Source organism: Gallus gallus, chromosome 3 (genome assembly GCF_016699485.2).
Source record: "Gallus gallus isolate bGalGal1 chromosome 3, bGalGal1.mat.broiler.GRCg7b, whole genome shotgun sequence".
Lineage (NCBI taxonomy): Eukaryota > Metazoa > Chordata > Aves > Galliformes > Phasianidae > Gallus > Gallus gallus.
Window position 1 is genome coordinate 50,124,037 of NC_052534.1, and position 20,994 is coordinate 50,145,030.

The 20,994-nt window shown below is 39.2% G+C and overlaps 2 protein-coding genes across 5 annotated transcripts in view; both read left to right on the forward strand.

Moving 5' to 3' along the window:
* Positions 1-11,735, forward strand: part of SCAF8 (SR-related CTD associated factor 8) — a 148,672-nt gene extending 136,937 nt beyond the window's left edge. For both annotated transcript variants that reach the window (XR_006938783.1, XM_015284245.4), the window contains one exon: positions 11,705-11,735. The gene's annotated coding sequence lies outside the window, so the exon portion shown is untranslated. The remainder of the gene's footprint in view (positions 1-11,704) is intronic.
* TIAM2 (T-cell lymphoma invasion and metastasis 2) overlaps positions 1-20,994 on the forward strand; it is a 168,151-nt gene that overhangs the window by 19,435 nt on the left and 127,722 nt on the right. For all 3 annotated transcript variants that reach the window (XM_046938839.1, XM_046938838.1, XM_025148727.3), the window contains exon 2: positions 11,705-11,856. The gene's annotated coding sequence lies outside the window, so the exon portion shown is untranslated. The remainder of the gene's footprint in view (positions 1-11,704; positions 11,857-20,994) is intronic.

The window sequence follows — 20,994 nt, forward strand, 5'->3', positions numbered from 1 at the left end:
AAATACAGAGAAATGGTGGAGACTGGAGTTTACATTTAACTTTGTCAATTGAATTAGATGATCTTAGAGGTTCTATGATTCAAAACAAAATAGATTTCATTGCCAAGTCTGATGTATCTTTTGCATGTGCCATATCTTACATTATGCAAAAGGAATAATTTCTTTTTCCCTGCTGTTACAGCTTTGTGTAGAGCCCATTAAAATCAGTAGAAGTATTTCCTTCAGTATCTCGCTAAGTGTGTCTTCAATCTTTATGTAATGCACAAACAACTTCATAATGCTACTTACTTTTGCTGCTACTGTACAGAGATTACTTGACAGTAAGAGCAAAGATAGAGCAGTAGCACTAATTCCATTGCTGATACCCTGCTGTTGTAGTGTTCAGCCAGCAGGATGTGCAGAGCAAGAGACCAATGGTTGTGTCAGGCTGCTGGGCTTCTCCAGCCTCTGAGGTCTTCATGCAGCAGCAGGGCTGTTAAACAGTCTGGAATGCATGGGATTACTGGGGAATGGTGAAGTATAAAGGGAATTTAGGAATTGAATGGGGCCAGGACCTTTCAGATTTACATTCAGTTCGGTGCTAGCAAGATGTACATACCAGACTTAAATGCACTCTGTGTTTAAAAGGGATTAAATGGTTAAGTTCAAAATTCCTTATACTCTGAGCATGGTTTAGATGGTTTATAGCTAACAGTGTGCAAAATAGACTTCCTAGGTTTACTTACAAAATAGATTTATGTGTTCATTTATATTCTTAAATATTAAGAACAGGCAAAGAATTAACAGTTCTCTACAAACTGCTGTAACACATTTTTCACCTTATATGGAGAAATGCCTGCTATTTATCAAGCAGCATTAGAATTTGCTGTTATTGTCACATTCCTTAACATTGGAAGACATCACATTTCTCTGACTAACAAGTCAAGTCATAAGCTTATATTTTTGCAGTTTGAATGCTGGGTCTTAATCCAGGAGTTGCTGGAACGGGCGGTGCTTCTTCTGAAAAACAGCAGCATGTACATTTCAATTCCATGTCACTGAGTTAGTTGCTCAGCTCTGTCAGAGAAAACGAGACAGTGAAATTGTGTTTCTGTCTTGAGTCATGTCAAGTCCCTCCTCACTGGCTCTTCAGCTTCCGAAGAATACAGTATGAGGGAAGGTTGAGGAGAGTGAAGGGAAAGACTCACAAACAGAGCTCATGCGGCTTTTAAGGGGGCAAACCTCAGCACTTTGATTTACATCAAAGATGTACTACAATGTAGTACATTCCTTCGAATCATAGAGTCATAGGATGGTTTGTTTTGGAAGCTGCCACTTCATTGACTCGTTGAGACACTCGGCAACAACTGTTGGCTGTGAAGTCGTTAGCTGTGCTGTAGGAATAAATACGTCACAAATTCATCATTCAAGTGTGACATTAAACAAGTGGAAAATACAGAAATACGGAGAAACGATTTGTATAGTCACTGATATCTCAGATTAGAGAAGCAGTACAAAAGAATGAAAAATAAGGCACTTATAAAATTTCATTTTATAGTTGTTTAAAAGTACAGAGTAGAAGCACTGATGAAGTCTACGTTCACTGAATTTGGGTGGTGAAAGATCAGTATCTGGTCTGATTTACTGAAGTCATTTAATTTAAAAAGAGAAGCACTGTTTGAAATATTTCGAGCATTGTGGCATTCAGTAGGGTAGTAAGCATTGCCTACTACCGCTTATTGTTTTTGCATTATGTAGACCATTATAAATTTTTAGAATGTTCTCCACAACTCTTGTGAGATGAGCTTACCTTCTAACTGTAGAGACTTTTCTGTGGTAGTATCTGGGATATAAAATACTATTAAATGGTAGGGATTTGATGCAATGCAATGCAATGATTAGAGAACCTGGCCCATAATTGTTGTTGCTGTATTCACTTCGAGGTAGATCCAGAAGAGTTAACTGGAAAATGATACTTGGGTTTTTCTTGCTCCATAAAGGCAACGTTGGCTGTGTTTTCTTGAATAATAAGATGGAAGGGAAGAATTCATGAGCCTAGGAACATTTGGAGCCAAGAGAAACAAAAGGATAGTTTATATGGCTAAATACTTTTGAAAAACCAACATTTGAAACATTTAGCCAAGTGGTTGCGTGGAAGTACCTATACAATTTTGTGCAGCGTAGTGCAAAAAACACACATTTTTATTTTCTGCGTGCTTATGATTTTCCTGTTCTCTTTCTTCACCCGAGGTTAAACAGATTTATTATCATGTATGGATATAAAAGAACTTAAACTACAAACATTTATTTTTAGGTCTCCACCCTTGGGCTTTGGATTTTGTGAGCAGCTATTTCAGTGAATTTACATCTATATAGGGAAACTTGCAAATTGAATACTGTGCAAATCCATGTTTAAAAAAAAGCAAATGCTATTCTAGAAGGTAAAAGATATAATAAGAAAGCCAAGTAAAAAAGATTGCTTTTTTGTTTGCTACTAAGGGAGTGATCAGTGTTTCCTGCTGGTTTTTGCACCCTGCAATTGGAGATTCTGGCATGCAAATGGTCTAAATAATACTAGGTTTTGTGACTGGTTGGCACTACATAATACTGGGGATGGGGTGACTTAAATATACAGCCCTTTCTCAGGCAGAACACCCACTGAAATCACATGTAAGTGTCGTCAGTGGAAGCTTTGCCAAAAAAATCACTATGGATTTGACCCCAAAGTTATTACTACCAAATTTCTTATGTAAGTCTTTCATTATTGTGTTTTTCAAGAATGGAGTACTTGATTGAATCCTGGAATTCATTATAACTTTCAGTTTTACCAGGGTATCAGCCCTTAAATCTACATTTCCATTGGAAAAAAAGAATAATATTCTTTGTTGTTGCTCAAAAAGAAGTAGTAAGCATACTCTGTGGCTTAGGTAAGCAATTACCTGAGGTGCCTAAAAGAGGAGCTTGGGCTTCCAGTCTCTCTATGAGAGTAGAGGAGAGAATTATCTCCAGAAGAGTCTTTACCTGGTTACAGTCTATGTTGTCTTTTGGATAAGAGTCCTACCACTACCCTACTAGCATCAGAGATAGTGTGCATACTGGTTTAGGAATCGGGTCAGATGGGTTGTCTGGTGCAAGACCTACTGTGATTTGTAGAGGTAATATGTAACTTGGTTCAGAATTCCTTTTTAGAAGTTAGTAGGTTATCAGTGGTTGTTTTTTTTTTTGTTGTTGTTGTTGTTGTTTTTTAAACCGTGGATAACAAAGGCTGTGATAGAGCTGCATCATTTAGCGTAGAAAATCCTGTGTTACTGTAGGACACAAAGTTTCTTATTTTGTATGGCTCCTGCCTTCCCCTGTGTAAATTATTGAAGCAACAACAACAAAAAGGAGGGAGGGGACATTAGTATTTAAAACTGTTTTGATATGCCCTAATGCTTCCAACTGCTTTATTCAACAATTATATATAAAACACTGTAGGTGGAGGTGGCAGGAGCACCTTTAAGCATGCCTTCTATATTCTGTTATATTATTTTCACCTGTGCTTAGTTCTTGCCAGCCTTCAGTCATTCATATGAAAAATATTCCAGTGTTGTTTGTGTTTTTTTTTTTTTTTTTTCTGCCTCAGGCTGAAACCTCTTGGAAAAAAATTCAACAAAATAACTCCAAAAGCTTTTGAAAGAATGCATTACAGAAATTAGAGAGGTTTGTCAACCTTGTTTAGCCTGCCATTCCTTCAAAGAGTAGTTATACCTTTGGGAAGTAGAGAGGCGAGTCAGGATGGCTTTTGCAGCCTCATGGAAATAAATCAGATTCACTAACTGGAGTAGGTTGGTTTAAAAAATAAATAAAAATCTTTACTTACAGGTTCTCAAGAGTAGGTTAAATGCTTACTGATAACATCTTTTAGTACACCCACTATATAAAATGTGCTTCAACTGTACCAGCCTCTGTGTATGCTTGGGGTAGGGAATATGATCAGTGGTACTGAGTGCCAGACTGGGCAGTCCTGCGGTGCCATCTGCCTCTGCTTTTGTCAGAGGTGAAAGTATCTGGGTATTTAATGGTCTTCCAAATTCAGTAGAGCTTTATAACAACACATACTTAAGACAATAATTGAAAAGCAGTTGAAGTCATTGCTTCATTCATTCAGTACTGTAGTCATTCATGCAGTAATTCCTGACAAAGCTAGGACTAGAACGTATTGTCTGCTCCATATCCCACTCTCAGTAGTGCCTAGGATGAGAGGTGATGCCCAAAGTTTGGGGACAAACTGAACATCAACTTTGTCTTTTACCTTTCTTTATTCCAATTTGCAGTGGAGCTCTGAGACTGCCAGCTTTTAGGATTTTACCAGTAAATCTTTGTTATTTTAGAGTCATAGCTCTGAGAGAGTTTGATGGTTGAGGTTGGTGGCAAAACAAAGGCCTGTCTGAGGAGTTTTGGAGGATGGGAATGAAACGGCCACAGATATATCAGCATTTGTCCATTCAGGATCTGAAGACTTCATGTAGTTTGTGATCATTTCTCCCCTGTTTTTTATTGTCTTTCAGGTTTATAATGATATCATAGAATCGTAGTATCAGTAGAAGCGTAGAATGGCTTGTGTTGGAAGGATTGTCAAGTTCCAACCCCCCTACCACAGGTAGGGTTGCTAGCCGCTAGATCAAGTATCAGATCAGGCTGCCCAGTGCCCCATCCAACCTGGCTTTAAATATCTCTCTGGACGGGGCTTCCACAACCTGTCTGGGCAGCCTGCTTCAGCATCTTATCACCCTCTCAGTGAAAACTTTCCCCTGACGTCTAATCTAAGTCTCCTCTCCTTTTGTTTAAAACCATTCCTGCTTGTCCTATCATATCTACCCATGTAAAAAGTTGATTTCCCCCCTATTTATAGTCTTCCCTTAAATATCAGAAGGCAGCAATGAGGTCACCCCGTGGCTTTCTCTTCTGCAGATGGGACAAGCCCTGCTCCTTCAGCCTGACTTTGTAGGAGAGGTGCTCTGATCATCTTTGTGGCCCTCCTCTGGACGATGTTGGTGGCTCTCACCTCTCCCCGTTTTAAGCCTTTTTTCAAAGCTTAGCTCACCCAGCAGGCACAAAATGATTACCCCAGTGTGAAGTGCTAACTGATATAAGCAGTTGTAGAGGGATTGTTTTTGATTATAGTAACTCCTATTAAAGTTGTGATTAGTGAGAGGCACACCAGAAGCTTTTCTGGATAGAGGAGTTTGTATTCGGGCGAGTGAAGTAGAGAGGGACAGGGAAGCACTCCAGTCTTGGCTGAGTAAGAGGGCTAAGATGTAGTTCAGGATTGCAACAAATAATCACTTGCTGAGTATAAATGCCTAGGTTGTTTTTACAGCCTTGCTTTAATCTGCTGCCTTAACAGTGATGAAGAATAGTGTTTTGTTGACTTTCTGATTCACTTCGCACAGCCAAAGGTGAATGTTACTGTGGATGTCCCAGGAACTTGCAGCAGCCATGGTACACTCTTAGGCTGTTAGGGTATTCTGTAAGATCTCTTTCTTAGTACTAAGGAACATACTTTGTTCCTTAAAAGCAAGAAAAACACTTTTAAATTCAAACTTGCTTGAGTGAAAATGTTATCATCAGTGTTAGCTTTATGCTTTTAATTTGGAAAAAAAAAACCCAGCAACATAAGAGCTATAGAGTAAGCTAAAACAATTAAGCATTTTAAGGCCTCTGCATTGTAAAATCTTACATAAGATTTAATCAGTGGCTGAATAGTCCATTTATCTACCTGACAGCTGGAGTTAATGGTGGGTGACTTTCCAGGGAGTTCAGGTGCTGAGGTAAGCAGGAACAATTTTGATGTTTCTGTTAAACACTGATGTGCTACGTTTTTCACAGGTATTTTAAGCAAAAAGACAGAGTTTTGGTCTTTGAGGTTAATATATTTAGGTCAACTCCTTCCACCTTTTTGGTTACTTTAAATTGGTTATGAATGTCCTGATGAAAATACAGTATTGAAATATTAAGTTATTTTCTTATGTATGATTGAATGTACAAAAAATATAAATGAATGTATAAGTATACTAGAAAAGGGGAACGGGAGTACTTAAAAATAATTTTAAAAAGTTATGTATTCTCAAGTATTTCTGACAACATGATGTCTGTAAAGTGTAATGTCAAAATCTGTTAAATTTTGTATCTGCCATTTGATGTGAGCAATGGCCCCTTGGTAATGTTGCTAGCATTATGGGAATCTGAGGCTTTCCTTCCTACATATCCCTTGTTTGGCTTTCTTTGTTAGCTTCATGTAGAATTTCACATAAACCTTCTCTAACTTTTTTCTCTCAGATGTTTCAATTTCTTTTGAAACTTTGCTTAGGAAATGAACAGCTTTCTGTTGTTACTATTGTTTTTAGTAATTGTTTTCCTTGTGTTTTCTAGTGAATATAATGGAAGGTTTAAAAAATGGATGGATTCTCCTTGAGAGTTTCTGTCAAGCTCATCTTTTTTCCCCTCTTAGTTTCTCATATCTGCAGGTTCACTCCTGAACAGTAGCACCATTTGTGGGTTGCTTCTGGGTCCCCAGTCCAAGCTTTGGGGTAGAATAACACCACTGTTGCTTTAAGCCCACAGTGTTACTTTATATAGATATGGCCTGGTTTATAATGTTGCTTTAAATACACAATAAGGGAGTTCATCTCCATTTCAGAAAGTGTTTAAGACTGAACTCTGCCTGACTAGGAATGTTCGTATTCTTAAATTGCTCCACTGCAAAAATGTTTTGAAGTCCCAAGGTGGTGTTAGGGCTTTGCTTGTGCTCTCTGAAGGTTGAATTCTGTCAGCACTGGAAAACCATGGCTTTGCATTTATCTGTGAATAGATCAGGCTCAATTTTGATATTTCTGTGTCTGCTTCCAATCAGTCACCTTCTTTTTAAGTCTGCATCACTGAACTGATCTATGAGTGCCCTGTGACTGTCAAAAGCTACAATAGGAGGCAGTTGGGTCCTCAGTCCTTTGCAGTAACATCAACAGATTTTCTTCTTTCCATAGCTTGTTTACAAAATAACCTCAGAATAATTGATTTCAGAAGAAAACACTCCTCCAATAGGCATATTGGCAACAGAATAAAGTGATTTATTCTAGATGCTCTTAAAATGGCATGTTGATGTAGTTTGAGATTTTCTCACTTGACTTCTGCTGACGCCACTTATTGATTATGTATTGAGTTGACAGAGGCCAGTGGAAAAATCCTTTCTGTCCATGTACCAGAACTTCTGTAGGACTGCTGTGTGTCCTGCATGGTGGCTTGGGCTTTGAAAGTAAGTACAAGGGTAAATAATGCAAAGTATCAGAAGTGTGCTCAAGAGCAGAGATTATCTGAAGCATGCAATTTATGCTGTGAAAGACAAAGCCCTACTCCTCCCTTTCTGGCCTGCCTGACCTGGCTGTCCAGTCTCCCCCACACCTATCTTCCTAATGTCATCCGGTGAGCACGGAGGGATTGAGCCTGCACACAGAGCTGAGTCACCACCTTGCAGGAGACCTTCCTGGATGAAGGAAAGTGGAGTGGGAGGGGTTATTTAGTAGAACTGACCTGAGAATCAGCTTTCTGCCTCCAGGCCTGTGGGAAGGAGATGGCCTCTCCTTTGGTCATGGACAGGACTGTCGGCAGGCAGATTGTACCGTGGAGGTGTTTTCTGTTAGCATAGAGGCCAGGGGGGGATTTTCCTGAAAAGAGAAAATTTAGCCAATCCTTCTTGCTTATCAGAACATCAGCAGACATAGTTGTGGCCTTAAAGACAGGTGACATGAGCTCTACCAAATTAAAGTCACTGTGAGTTGTAGTATACAGATGTGGTCAAGGAACTATTACCCATTTTTCAAGAGTAAAAGACTCAGGATCAGGCTGTAGGCCAACATGCAGCTGGAGATCCTTTGGTGAGAGCTGAGAGCTTAAGGAAAAATGATGAAAGTTTTAAATGAGGTTTTCTACTTGGTCGTTTCCCTAGGTGGGATGCTGAAACTCACTTTCTGGGTGGGAGTATGCCTGGTTTCAGTTGTGGTATGCGTATAACACTGTGCACATTCCCGTCAAGCACCAGTGTCATCCTTCATGGCTTGGCCTTTCTGACTGATTCATGGCTATAGTTTTTTGGCAGGGCTTTGCAAATATGTATTGATCTCCAAGCCTAGGTTGTAATGAAGTTAAATAGAAAGCTATGAAATCCAAGGCAAGAAAGCATGAGGTTTCCTAAAGAGGAAAGTAAAATAATAAATATTTCAGAAGCCTAATACTGAAGGGTTTTTCTTGTTGTGTTATGGAGCTTTTTGCTCTCTTCTTTTTTTTTTTTTTTCTCCCTTTAAGTTGAATGAGGAGGAAAGCAGTTTAATCCAGTACTAATTAATGCACATTTCTCTGAGGTGGAATGATCTCTGTTCAGTCACACATTCAGAGTGACTCAGGTGGATTAATCAATGATAATCTTTCTAATTAAAACTTCTGCTGAGAAAGTTAGAAGCTTTCAGGAGTGATCAGTGTTTTTTTTTTGTGTGTGTAACTAGTGAACTAAAGGTAAATAATATTAACATGGTGTTCATTTTTACTTTTTTTCCAGTTGATCATTCAAAGATTAGGAATGACTGATCGACTGCTGTGCGTTCAGTACATTTGCACATTTAGAGTGGCTAGGTTTTTCTGCTTTGTTTTTTTCTTCTTCTGTGAGAAGGAGCAGCTTACTATGTTATTATATCTGATCTTCACTGTCACACCAGTTAGCCATTTGCTGATATTTATATTTGTTTACCCATCCTTTATACAGAAGAAAGATAGAAGTGTGAGTACAAGATTAATGGCAAACTCTGCTTCTGAAACCATAGTGCTTAATGTCTTAATATAAGTTTTTCTGTTAAAAAAAATAAAAATAATTAGCTGTGCCTACTTGCCTGTCCTTAACTAAGTGGCAGATCCTTTTGCATTGTATTTACGATGTTATGGCACAACATTTTGGTATCTTTAGTATTCTGAAGGATAGCACTGCTTTCTGAGATGTTTGGGGTTTATGTGGGAATTATTTCCATGTGGCAATTCTATCTTTTGATTACTTTCTTTTTGTTACCTTTCTCCATTTTTGATGCATGAAAGATTTTTTCACATTGATTCCTTTAGAAGTGCTTTACCCTGACTAAAATTTTGATGAGAATGGGTGGTATTAAAAGGCTTGTTTTATGAAAGAGGTAAGAAGAGTGTTGTAAGATTGTTGATGTAATGTCTACTTCCCCTTGCCTGCTATAAAAATATATTTGAATGAGTAAAGCTCTGTATGTGTGCAGCAACATGCTGCACTTTATTGGGAGCTTCCTCATATTAAGCCTTATTATTAAGGACTCTGCAAATATGGGGAAATGGCTATCACATTGCTGGCAGAGAATTGCTGCAAAGTTTGTGCTGACAATGGCAAACTTCTTTCAACATTTGGTGGACATTTTGAGGAGGGACACTGAGACCTCCCTGACAGTTAACTCACTGGGAGTGCTGGGAACACTTCAGAAAAACTGGACCTCCCTGGCCAGTAAGTTTTCTTCAAGAAACAGGATGTAGACCTTAACAAGTTTCCGAGTAAAGCTTGACTGTTAGGGAGGTATTGTGTTACTTTCCCATGAGTTGATTCTTTCATTATCTAAAGTATTACGCCATCTGCCTCCTATAAACATAGTACTCTCATTTCTTCCAGTTTTTACCCATATTGAAATGTTTTAGCTGTACATTTATAAACCTTTGTTAACTGAGTTTTAGTATTGCGAGGTCATCACAACTGTAATTAGCAAACAGCCAACTACATTTCTCCAGTGCTAATGGGCCAACAAAAATCCAGGAGAATCAGGTTTGCACAGGAATGCAGAGTTCAGGTCTACATTGCTGAAATCGTGTGCACACACTGACACAAGTCTTGCATTTAGCTTCTCCTACATCTTGCAGTACTCTAACTCAATTCCTGCCAAAGCGTTAGTAAAGAAGCTCCATCTGTGAGGAGATGGAAATGGGGTTGTGGTAGGAAAGGGAATATACCCAAGCAGCTCTCTGCTGTGAGCTGAAACCTGGAAAGGGAAAGGGCACTTCTCATTTCAGGAATTTTGGGAGGATTCACATAGGTGAGAAGAAGCTGCTGTTTACATCTTTTGAGTTTTAATTGCTGGTGGTCAGGAGTTAGGTACCATAGTTAGGGAAGAGTTGCCTCCTTTGAGGAGCATGCTATGGGGTAGGAAAACAAAGTATGGTAAAACTACATGTCAGTCATATTAGCAACACCATGAGCTTTGCAATGGAAGTCATCCATGCTGCATAGATCAGCACTGTGTTACCTGAACTCCATCGCTGTTTTGGTGGTGTGCGCTCTAAATGTTTGGTGTTGATAGCTATCTACTCCTCCACACAGCAGTGCAATTCTCTATTTTGTAGAAGGAAATTTGCAAGTGGATTTTATGATAACAGTTGAGAAGAATATTACTTAAGCCTTATTACTCATGTTTCCTTTTGGGTGTAACTTACAGCCTGATTCTGCTCCTTACTTTACTGACCCATTGTTAATTTGTCCCTTTTGTATTATGGCTTTGCTGCTTGTATTACTTGGTATTTTGTCTGCATTTTATTTTAGTGGGGCAGCCTTTGTTTTTCAGTGAAGTCATTTTGGGACTATTGCGAAGTAGGAACATGCTCTAATCCTACTGAATTATCTTAGTAAAAGGAAACATCTATGTAGCTCTCTTTTTTTTCTGCTTGACTGTTTAAATGCAAAAGCAACCACTAGTTTCTGTTTCACATGTACTGTTTTAATTGAGAATCTGTTTTGTTATATGCTGATTCTATCGCCAGGCTTGTCAGTGAGATCTGCCTTTTGAAGTAGGAAAAAAATTCTTGTGTTAGTTTTAATTATGCTGTAGTTTGTCAGTTTAAATGTTGTAAAAAATAAGGATATTTTTTATGACAAGGTGCTGTGTGCCGTGAAGAAGCTCTTGAAAATCAGCCATGCCAATTTAAACATCACAGCAAGTATTGTAATGCAGTCTGACAGTTTGCAGCATGAAGACAACAGAATTTGTAGAGCAAGAAGTTTTCCTTGCCAGCTTTGGGGAGCTCAGTAAGACACCATCTCCAGAGTACTCATATGGAATAAGTAGATCAGTGATGTCTTCTGTCTTACTGTTTTCAAGTGGTGCTGGTAGAAGAGCAGCATGTTAGTCTGTGTCTGACTGCTCAAAAACAGAGTGCTGTTCTCAAGAGCGTGGCTGGGGTACTGCAAGCAGTATTCCATAGAACTTTGTAGCTGGTGCATGGCTATTTTATGAGGTCATGGCTGGGATTTGGTAGGCACTATTCACAGTCAGTGCCTTTGCTGTAGAAGGATGCCGTGCTGATGATGGCTCCTTTCAAGCTTTCTTTCCTGGTCAAGTGGACTGGGTGGGGATAATGGAGTTATTGCAGTGCAGACCCCCTCCTTACGACAAACCTGGATGGCTCAACAAAAATTCCTCTGAGGCACATGTTGACATTTGTTGCATTACTGGTTTCTAAAGTTTTTTGCTGCTGCTCATGAGTGGTTCACATAGAATGCTGAAGTGATGTATGAGTTCAGTGCTTCTAGTTGCTCTTGGGTGAGTTGTCTACGTGTGAGAGCTGGCAGTGGTTCAGAACTGAACTTATTTCTAATGTATCCTGGCATCCACATGTTAACAAAATGTTTTTTGTTTTTCAGATTGCCAACGCTAAGAAAACAGAGACTTCCAGCAAAAAATTCTTCAGTTCATGGAGCAACAAGGGCAGTGTTAGGAATACATCCCACCCTTGTGCTTCTGCTCCAGGATGCAGTGAGAAGAAAGGCATGCAGAGAGCAAATAATTATGCAAGGTTGGTTTGTTTATATTTTGTTGGTTTGCTTATTTTTGAATGAATAAACTGGTTTATGAGAAAGTTATAGGCCAAGGTCCAGATTAAGCCAGGTTAAATTCTGCGTTAGTCCCCGAGTCTTAGATTTCATATTGGCTGGGTGCCTTTGAAGGTTTAGAATCAACAAGTATTGAACACTTGTGCTGAGGAAGGAAAATGGAGGTCATCCGAGCTGTTTCTCTCAAGGCACTGATCCAATTCTTAATGACTTTGACTTTGAAATTGGCTATATTTACAAAACTTCTGTACAGACAAGGCTTCAAATCTGTAAATAGCATAGATGCAGTTTTCTATACTTAACTTAAGGAGGGAGAGGGAGGAGTTTAGGCTTTTTCCTGCCCAGCTATTTAGAGTGTTATGATGTGGTAAATGCTTGTCTATCAGATGAGATGGAGTGGATGAGCAGTTTCTGGTGCAGTCTGTGTTGTTCCAGAATTAGACAGAAAACTGCCAACGAAGAGATACCCTATTTCTGATTTCTCTCTCTCTCCTCAAAGCACAGAGCAGTGTTATATTTTAGTTCTGCTAATTATCAGATGTCTTTCTGCCCTACTCACAGATCTTATGCATGACATATGAGAGAGATTTGGTGTGGGTTTGAAAGACCTGGTGCAACTGTGCTTTTGAGAGGGCAGGTTTCCTTCACCCCCTTTGATTTGTCATGTGAAGCAAGGGGTTGTTTTAGATGCTTAATCATAGTGTTTTATAAAATGGTGATGGGAGAACATTCATTCAACTTTTCTATATTTTGAATTCCTTAGTGTTGCTTGCTATTATCACTTGGAAAAAGTGTTTCCTCAGTGTCACACTATGTACTATGCTATGTACGCTACTAATTAACACAAAACCTAGGTGTGTTTGAGCTTTGTAGCAGTAGCCAACTGCGTAGCCCTAATAAAGTCAACTTTTGAGAAGTTCATGCCCATGGGCATTTCTGCACATTACAAAGTCATAGGAAGCAGGGCTGAATACGAATGCATCCAGTTCATCTTCATTCCCCAGGAGTTTGTGTAACACCATCTTCAGCACATCCACTGGGAAAGGGTGCAGTGTGGGAAGCATTGTGACCCTTCCTGTGCTGCAGTAGGGTTGCTTTTCTCTCCTGACAAACTACTTTAAGGAAAATTGGTGCTGAATAAGCAAGTGAACTCCAATCCTCAACCGATGCACACCAAGCAGGTGACTTTTAGCACTGATTATTATATGATATTCAAATGTTTTAAAGAAAATACGTTGTTATTTTATAACTCTAATTGCTTTTAAAATCAGTTTTGTATTGGAGCTTTGTTACAGTTTTCAATGACTTAAGAGTCCTGCAACTTGAAAAGAACTTAGGGCGCTCATGCCACTGAATGCATGAGCTCTATGTTTGCTGTTGTTTGATTTGTAAAGTATTTGACTTATTCTTTTGTAAAAGAGGTTATTTTTAAAATTAGCTCATAAATTCAGGAAATATTATAGAATCAGGGTGGATGTGCAAGAGCTGTGAATGGTATTTTGAACATGATTACAACAGCCTGGAAGCTCTTCTGAATTTTGAGGTCTTCCCTCCTCAAAAATAAAGAAAGAAAGAAAGAAAAAATAGTGTAAACAACCCCAGAACAACCAGATTTAAATTGACTTTGAAAAAAGGACAGCTGTGATGCTATGCCATTGTGATTAATGTAACCAGTGTATTGTTCCACTGTATTGTGCCATGCTTTTCTGCCTCAGGTTACAAGTGTCACTGAGATTTTGTACACTGCAGCATTCATGAAAAGTCATAATTCACCGTGGAAGTCAACCTGCTGGGGGTTCTTTCTAAAAAACAAACAAACAAATAACAGCAAAAGAAAATTTTTGTTTGTACTATGAAAAGGAGAATACTGGTCCTGATTCTAAAATTTACCAAGACTAGAGTCTTGTTGGGAGATTGGGTGCCACAACCATCTGATCCTGTTGATGCTTTTTGCCACCTTCCAGTGCCATGATGCAGATGCGCTTTTCGTTGCCTTGCAAATTATTCAGATTTGTTAACAGATTTGTTAACTTTGTTTCATTTTGCCTGTGATCATCTGCATCTTTCCAAATATCAGAGGAGACCTAGAGCAAGTTTGTCAGTGGCAGAAGGTGAATTTAAGAACCACGTGATGACATGGAAGAGAAAATTACGGCATACAGTTTCCTAATGATAAAGATACCAAAAGCATCCTAAAATTACAAAGCAGTGTAGTGCATTAAAGCATTAATTTGCATTTTGGTTAAGGCGTAGCTGCATTTTTTGGACTATCCCTTTAATTCTGCAGTGTTAATTACCTACTGACCAGTTCCTGGGGTGGAAGCAGCAGAAGCAGTGCCTGCAGCGGTTTCTTGACGTAGTGGTTTCTATCAGACAGAGCAGTGGGATACCTGAAGTTGCTTTGTAACCTGGGGTCTACGGTTGTAGGCCAGCAGGCTGACTTACACAGGAATCTAATTAAAAAATCAAAGATATCGTGGAAAGCTCACAAGTGCCATATGTTCTTTACAACCTGCAATGACTCGGTGAATCACAGTAACAAGTTTGATTCTTTCTGCATTTGTGTTGTAGCTGAATTCTGCTACAGCAGCCAACCAGTACACGAGAAGTTATTCAGGCTCTTGATAGTATTAATAACCATTTGAACATTGTCAGTTACTCCATCAAAGTATGTTCTGGAGATAGAAGTGATTTAAAACCTGGTCTAATGAGGAAAGCGCCAATACCCTGTAGGTGCTGTCTTAACTTACTGGCTTAGTGTGGGCTTGCGTGGAGTAGCACCCAACCCTAATGAGATGTCTGGCAATGCATATCTCCTAGCATCGTCCTGAGCATCCAGAAGGTGGAAAAAAGATGAATTCCTCCGTAGGCCTGTACTCTGTTCCCCGGGCCTGAGACTGAAGGACCCTTTGCTGTGCCTGACATCAGTCTGCCTTTGGGCAGGCACAGGCACGCACACGCATAGTATCATAGGATCATTGAATATCACAGTGGGAAAGGATCCATAAGGATCAAGTCCAACCCCTGACTCTACAGAGGAACACTTAAAATCCAAACCCCATGTCTCAGAGTGCTGTCCAAATGCTCCTTGGACTCTGACACTTGGGGCTGTGCCCACTGTCCTGGGCAGCCTGTTCCATGCCCACCACCCTCTACTGAAGAACCTTTCCCTAACCCCCAGCCTGACCTTCTCCTGATGCAGCTCCATGCTGTTCCCCCAGGCCCTGTTGCAGAGAGCAGAGCTCACTGCTGCCCCTCTACTGCCTGTGAGGACCTGCAGCAGCTATGAGGCCTCCCCTCAGCTCTGCTCTGGGCTGAACAAACCCAGGGACCTCCAGCTGCTCCTCATATGCCTTGCCCTCCAGACGCTTCACCATCTTTGTAGCCCTCCTTTGGATGCTCTCTATATAACTTTATGTCCTTAGTAGACACCAGCTTCAAAGTTGCTTTGGAGGGTGATATGTTCTGTGGTATAAGGTGTTGGAGACCTGAGTTAGGCTGAGAGATGATTACTGAGAGGTACCACATGCTAGAGGTGCTAGAAGTGAAGTAAGTACCTTGCTGTATGTTTGTTTTCATGCTGGATCTTCAGTGGTGGTTTAGCCTGAGGAAGATGGACACCTGCTTTTCCAGAGGAGTTTCTTTTGAAGCAAAGCTGATGTCTAATTGAGATAAGTAGATCACTGTGTGCTTGCTGTAGAAGCTGTTTAATTATCACTCAACATTGCTGGCATGTGCAGTAAAATTTTGGACTCATGTTTGATTAAGATACAATCATAACTCCATCTGTAGACTCTTGTAACAAATTGTTTATAGGTTAAAGTAATTAAAAGCAAGGCTTGATTCTTTATCTCCTCTCCAAGTGAAAATCTTATTTGTGTGGTTGATTAGTTGAGGAATTGCCAGACAGAAATCTGTAGATCCATGCGGGAAGCACACTGATTTGCAGATTTGTCATGGTATGATCAGGGAAACTAATCAAAGGTGAGCAGAGGATATGCACCAGTGCCTTGATGAAAGCCATGGAACAGAGCAGTCTTAAAAACTCTTTTAACAATGTATTATATCAGTGGCAACAGTGTACATTCACAGTTAAGGTGGAAAAAAAAAAAAAAAAAAAAGGCACGGATCTAGCAGAAAGAAACTTTGCAGCTCTTTTGGGCAAGCCCCTGTGACTAAAGCCGAATTGTAGTTTTGAAGAACCCAGTAGATTCAAAATAGGCGGGAAGAAGCAGGAGAAAGAGGCAGTCTACCAAGTGAAGCCTTGTGGCCTGCTGGTTAGGTCTGTATTCAGGAGGTAATTTCTGATTTGACAGACAACTTTGAATAAACTAAGAGCTATGTTACTGATGGCCTAAAAAATAATAATAAATCAATCTGTTGTATTTGTTTTTAACAGTTTAAACCTAGAAGGAATTCTAAAGGCCCTGAGGACTTGAAATATTATTTATATCTCCACAGTAGTCTGGCCGTGCTTATTACCTGTAGTTATTTTCTAGATATACATGAATTTACCAGTTTCCTCCAATGCCACACAGCTTGACTGTGCTGTCAGCAGAGGCCGTCAGCATTATGACAGAGGACACCAAAAAGTTAGGTGTGCCTAACAGTGTTTAATGATGCCACCCTCCAGCAATAGAGCAGTTCTCCCTGCTATATATATTCAGTTTGACACTCATATCCTGGTCCTTCTGGCAAGATGAGATGGAAGGTGCCACTTTGCCCCTCTGGAGCTGTTGGGAGCATGCCATGGGGTGCCTGGGGATGTTGACCGACAGCTCAGCCTGTGCTTGCTTCTGCTCTGCATTCACTGAAAAGTAGCTTGCCTATTAGGGAATCCTCATGCAGAATAGCTCCTTCCTTCTTTGCTGTGATGTGAGGTGGCGGGGAGGTGATGTAGGTAGTGTGACTGATACATCACAACAGCTTTTCCTGGTTTGTGTGACAGGACTTTGAGCACAAACAATGATGCTCTGTGCCTAAGTATAAGAGCAGGAAGAATATTTGACTGAGATGATATTTCTCTGGGATTCATTTTGACTGAGCTGACTGTCAGTCAGTCAAGGTAGATGGTTATTCTCCCACCTGAACCTCAGCCCTGTAATCAAGAGGATATGAAAATCCCTGATTGAAATAATGACAGCTGCTTCTGTCAGTCTGCTCCCAGAGAAATGTACTCTCCTTATGAATAAAAGTTCTCACTTCTGCAAAACTTTACCATGTAATCCCACTGAATCTACAGAAATTTATCAGAGGTCATCTTTTTTTTCTTCCTCTTCTTAAATGCATCAAAATTTTCCTACATCATTTTCTAATAACCTGGAGATTTTGGATTTTCCTTCTGAGGAGCATAAACTGCCCGTGCTAACTTTCTGTTTGCTGAAGGGTTACAGCCTTATGTACATCTTTGTGTTCATTGCAAAGAGCCACAGTGGAGCACAGTCACATCCAAGCCTGTCTCTCTCTACCGCCTCAGATATGGATGTGTCAGAGGTCTGCAGAGCCCACTTCAGGAGAAAAGCAGTGACAGAAGGAGATTAAAGGAAACTTTAAAGTTTCTCCATTAATATCTGTTCTGTGTTGGATATGGAGGAAAGAATCTTTTGAACGTTTTCTGTAGATGGTGCATTAAAATGTATTAAAGTGTCTGTTTGCAGGTGGCAACATGAGATTTTCAGTTTTGGAAGCGTGTAGATGGTAGGCTCAGTGGTTACAGCCCTGGAGTTGCAAAACTTACATCTATACTCTGACTGGCAGGGCTTGGGGTCTTTTTTATTGCAGATTTATTCAGGACTGGACAAAGTAGGGAACTGGATTTCCTTTACTGTAACCCGTAGGTTTTGGAGAATGCGAGTGTTCCTGGAAAATTTTCCTAAAGAAAACATTTCACAAAATGTGTCTGTGAAATGTTGAGATTTTGTCTAACTCCAGATGAAAGTACTGTGCCAGTCCTATTTCAGAAGTTCCACATTTGTCCATCCAAAACCTCTCTTTCAATAGCCTTGAGAACCTCGGCATTGACCACATCACCTCTATTACCTGGCAATGGGAAGATACTCATGTAAGATGATGTTACTTGGTCCTGTTTTCTCCCTGTTCGGCAATTATCCATAACCTACCAGTTTGTTCTTGTTCAGTTCAGTCACAGAAACATCTAGCTGAGATTCTGTACTATTATTGAATGTGGTCCATGGCTAGTCTTGAAAATAAGAATCAGTTCAGAAGATTGTAGTTTATGATGCGCGCAAGGACATCTACCTCTTCATATGAATTTACATGTAGAGCTAGTTTCTTAAAAATTATGTTACACGTTCATACTGGTGAGTGACATATTTCAAAATAACTGATTGTATAGTACAGGATAATGTTAAGTAGGATAGTAAAATGATTTTGGAAATATAAGATACAGGAAAAAGAAATAAAGACTAGTGGATATCGAGTATCCTTCCTTCAAAACATACTGAATAGTTCTTATCCACATTTTCATGTCTTGCACAACCTTGAAGGTCTGACAAAAGCATTGTGGGTAATATAAAAGTTAAATTTGGATTTTCTTTTCTTAAATGTTTGAATTTTTAAGAAAAAATTGCATCTCAGTATTGACTGTTACAAACAAACTTAGACCTTAGCCCAGTCTTTATGTTGCTTATGTTTGCAAGACCTGAATATTTCTTTTACTTTCTTGTCCAGCTTTCAACTAAATTATTATTGTTGAATATTAGCAAACCAGGTGTGTGAAATTGAAGATTTTTATAAACATAACGTGTTTACTTTGAGAAAGCAAAAATAATTCAGTAGTTCTGGAGTTCAGTGCTTTCCTTTGTAGCAGCAGTGAGTTGGCACAAATTCCTACAGAACTGCCCAATTTAGTTTTTAGTTGACTGGGCCAGTAAATGTAGCCTCAACTAATTTATTTAGGTATTGTGTGAAAGCTCTGCTTTGCATACACTGATATAGCTGCTGTCTAGGTACACATAGGTAGGTAGTTTGTATATAAGTAACGGCTGTTGCCAAAATCTGGTATCTTATGACAGACATTTGGCCCTTAGGTATATTCCTCTCTTTGGACCTCCAAAGAGTGGAGACACTCCAGAAGTGTTCTTCCTTTGAAGTCTCTGAAGTACATCTGAAGAGGTGACAATATAATTGCAGAACACCCTTTCATTTGTGACCAGAACAGATTTTGAATGGAAAACAAACGGTGCCACCCATTTTCCTGCATCTCTGATAAGGTGCCCTGCACGCCAATTGCTAGTGAACTAGCCTTAAAAACAAATAAAATAAAAAAAAAATAGGGTATGCAGGGCTCCAGATTGTTGCTGCATATGAGTCACCACAAAACTAACTTTAATGTTGTAGATCTTTTCCTGCATTATTAAAATACAGGTTTGTAAGATCTGTTGTATTTTGTTTTGGTGGTAATTGAAAAAGTGAAAAGGATAGGACATGATCCAAAACTGTTGTAAGATAAATCAGCTATTTTTGCATTGAACCTTCAGCTTGCTGGTGTATTAGAGGGAGGGGCAGAAATTGCACGGAAGATCAAAGCCATCAGAAGCAGTGATTAAAGCAAACTTATTTATTATTTTAGATTTATATTTCAAAGCTTTTTCTTTGCCCTTTTCTGCTTTATGAGTTGGCACAATGGATGAAATTCTGTCCCTATTGAAGTTAATGGGAAGTTTGCCATCAACTTTAATGGGACCAAGATTTTACCCAGTGTTTTAAGATGTTTTGATTGTTTACACAGCATGTGTGTACTTCTTGATTCCTTAGTTCCTAGGTAATGGTGAAAGTACTAGGCATCTTTTTAATTTACCTGAAGAAAATAATATGTATTTTTATGGCATGAAGTTTCACTTGAAGGGAGGTTGTGATGAGGAGGGGTTTGGCCTCTTCTCCCAGGCAACAAACAGGACCCGAGGAAATGGCCACAAGTTGTGCCAGAGGAGATTTAGATTAGACATAAGGAAAAACTTTTTCTCTCAGAGAGTGGTCAGGCACTGGAATGGCCTGCCCAGGGAGGTGGTGGAGTCGCCATCCTTGGTAGTGTTCAAGAGGTGTCTGGATGAGGTGCTACGAGGTATGGTTTAGTGGCTTGTGTTAGCAATGGTCATGGGAGGATGGTTGGACTAGATGATCTTGTAGGTCCTTTCCAACCTTGTGATTCTATGATGCACCTACTCACAGTAAATTTTCTACTGATTTTTTCAAAACTTCTAATTTTTTTTTCTTTTTTAAATCTGTAAGAAACTGAGTTTGTACAGGCAGGCATTCTTTTTTACTGAAGACAAAAAATAACAGTATGTTTTTAGTGAAAGTATTTCATCCTGCCCCCCACCTCATACTGCCTTGTAAAAAACAAACAAACAAACAAAAACCCAACAAAACAACAAAAACCTATTCCATTATACCTGGGTATTTCTTTCCACTCTTGTTTTTTGAAAATAGCTAAAACTATTTTTAAGAATGGATTTTTATACAAATCCAGTTTCACTACTGTATTTGTTTGCTACTAAGCTGAAATTACATTCACTAGCTGTATGACCTTCATGGTAAAATTAAGGAATGGACAAAAAATAAAAGCCAAAAACATCACCAACAACAAATCAAAATCAAATATGTATGCACACAAAAACTAACAAACAAGCAAACAAAAAACCCCACAGTTGTGGAATGACATAGATTCTCTTGATTAGTGTCTTGAAACAGCTCTTCTAATTCCTCTAGTGGGTAAGGAAGAAAATTGCAAGCAATTGTCACCTTTACGTGTATATCGGTGTAATCTATGTGTGGTATTTGAAGTCTTATAGCATACTTGAACTCTTTTTTCCTACAAGTGATAGTATAAAGATACTTTACATTGGTTTTTAGAGTAGAACCCTAATGTCATATATGTTTTTATATATTTTGTAAATGTTTTCTATATTTGTATGTGTGACTCACGCTCTAATTTCCATTAAATTACTGTAAATGAACGGTAGGATATTGAGCACTAATGAGGTAGCAGGCTGAGATTTTTCTTCATTTTCTGACTATTTTTAACTGGTGAAATTTGGTTGGCTAGCATGCAGAACTCCACTGTGCATTAATTTGAACCC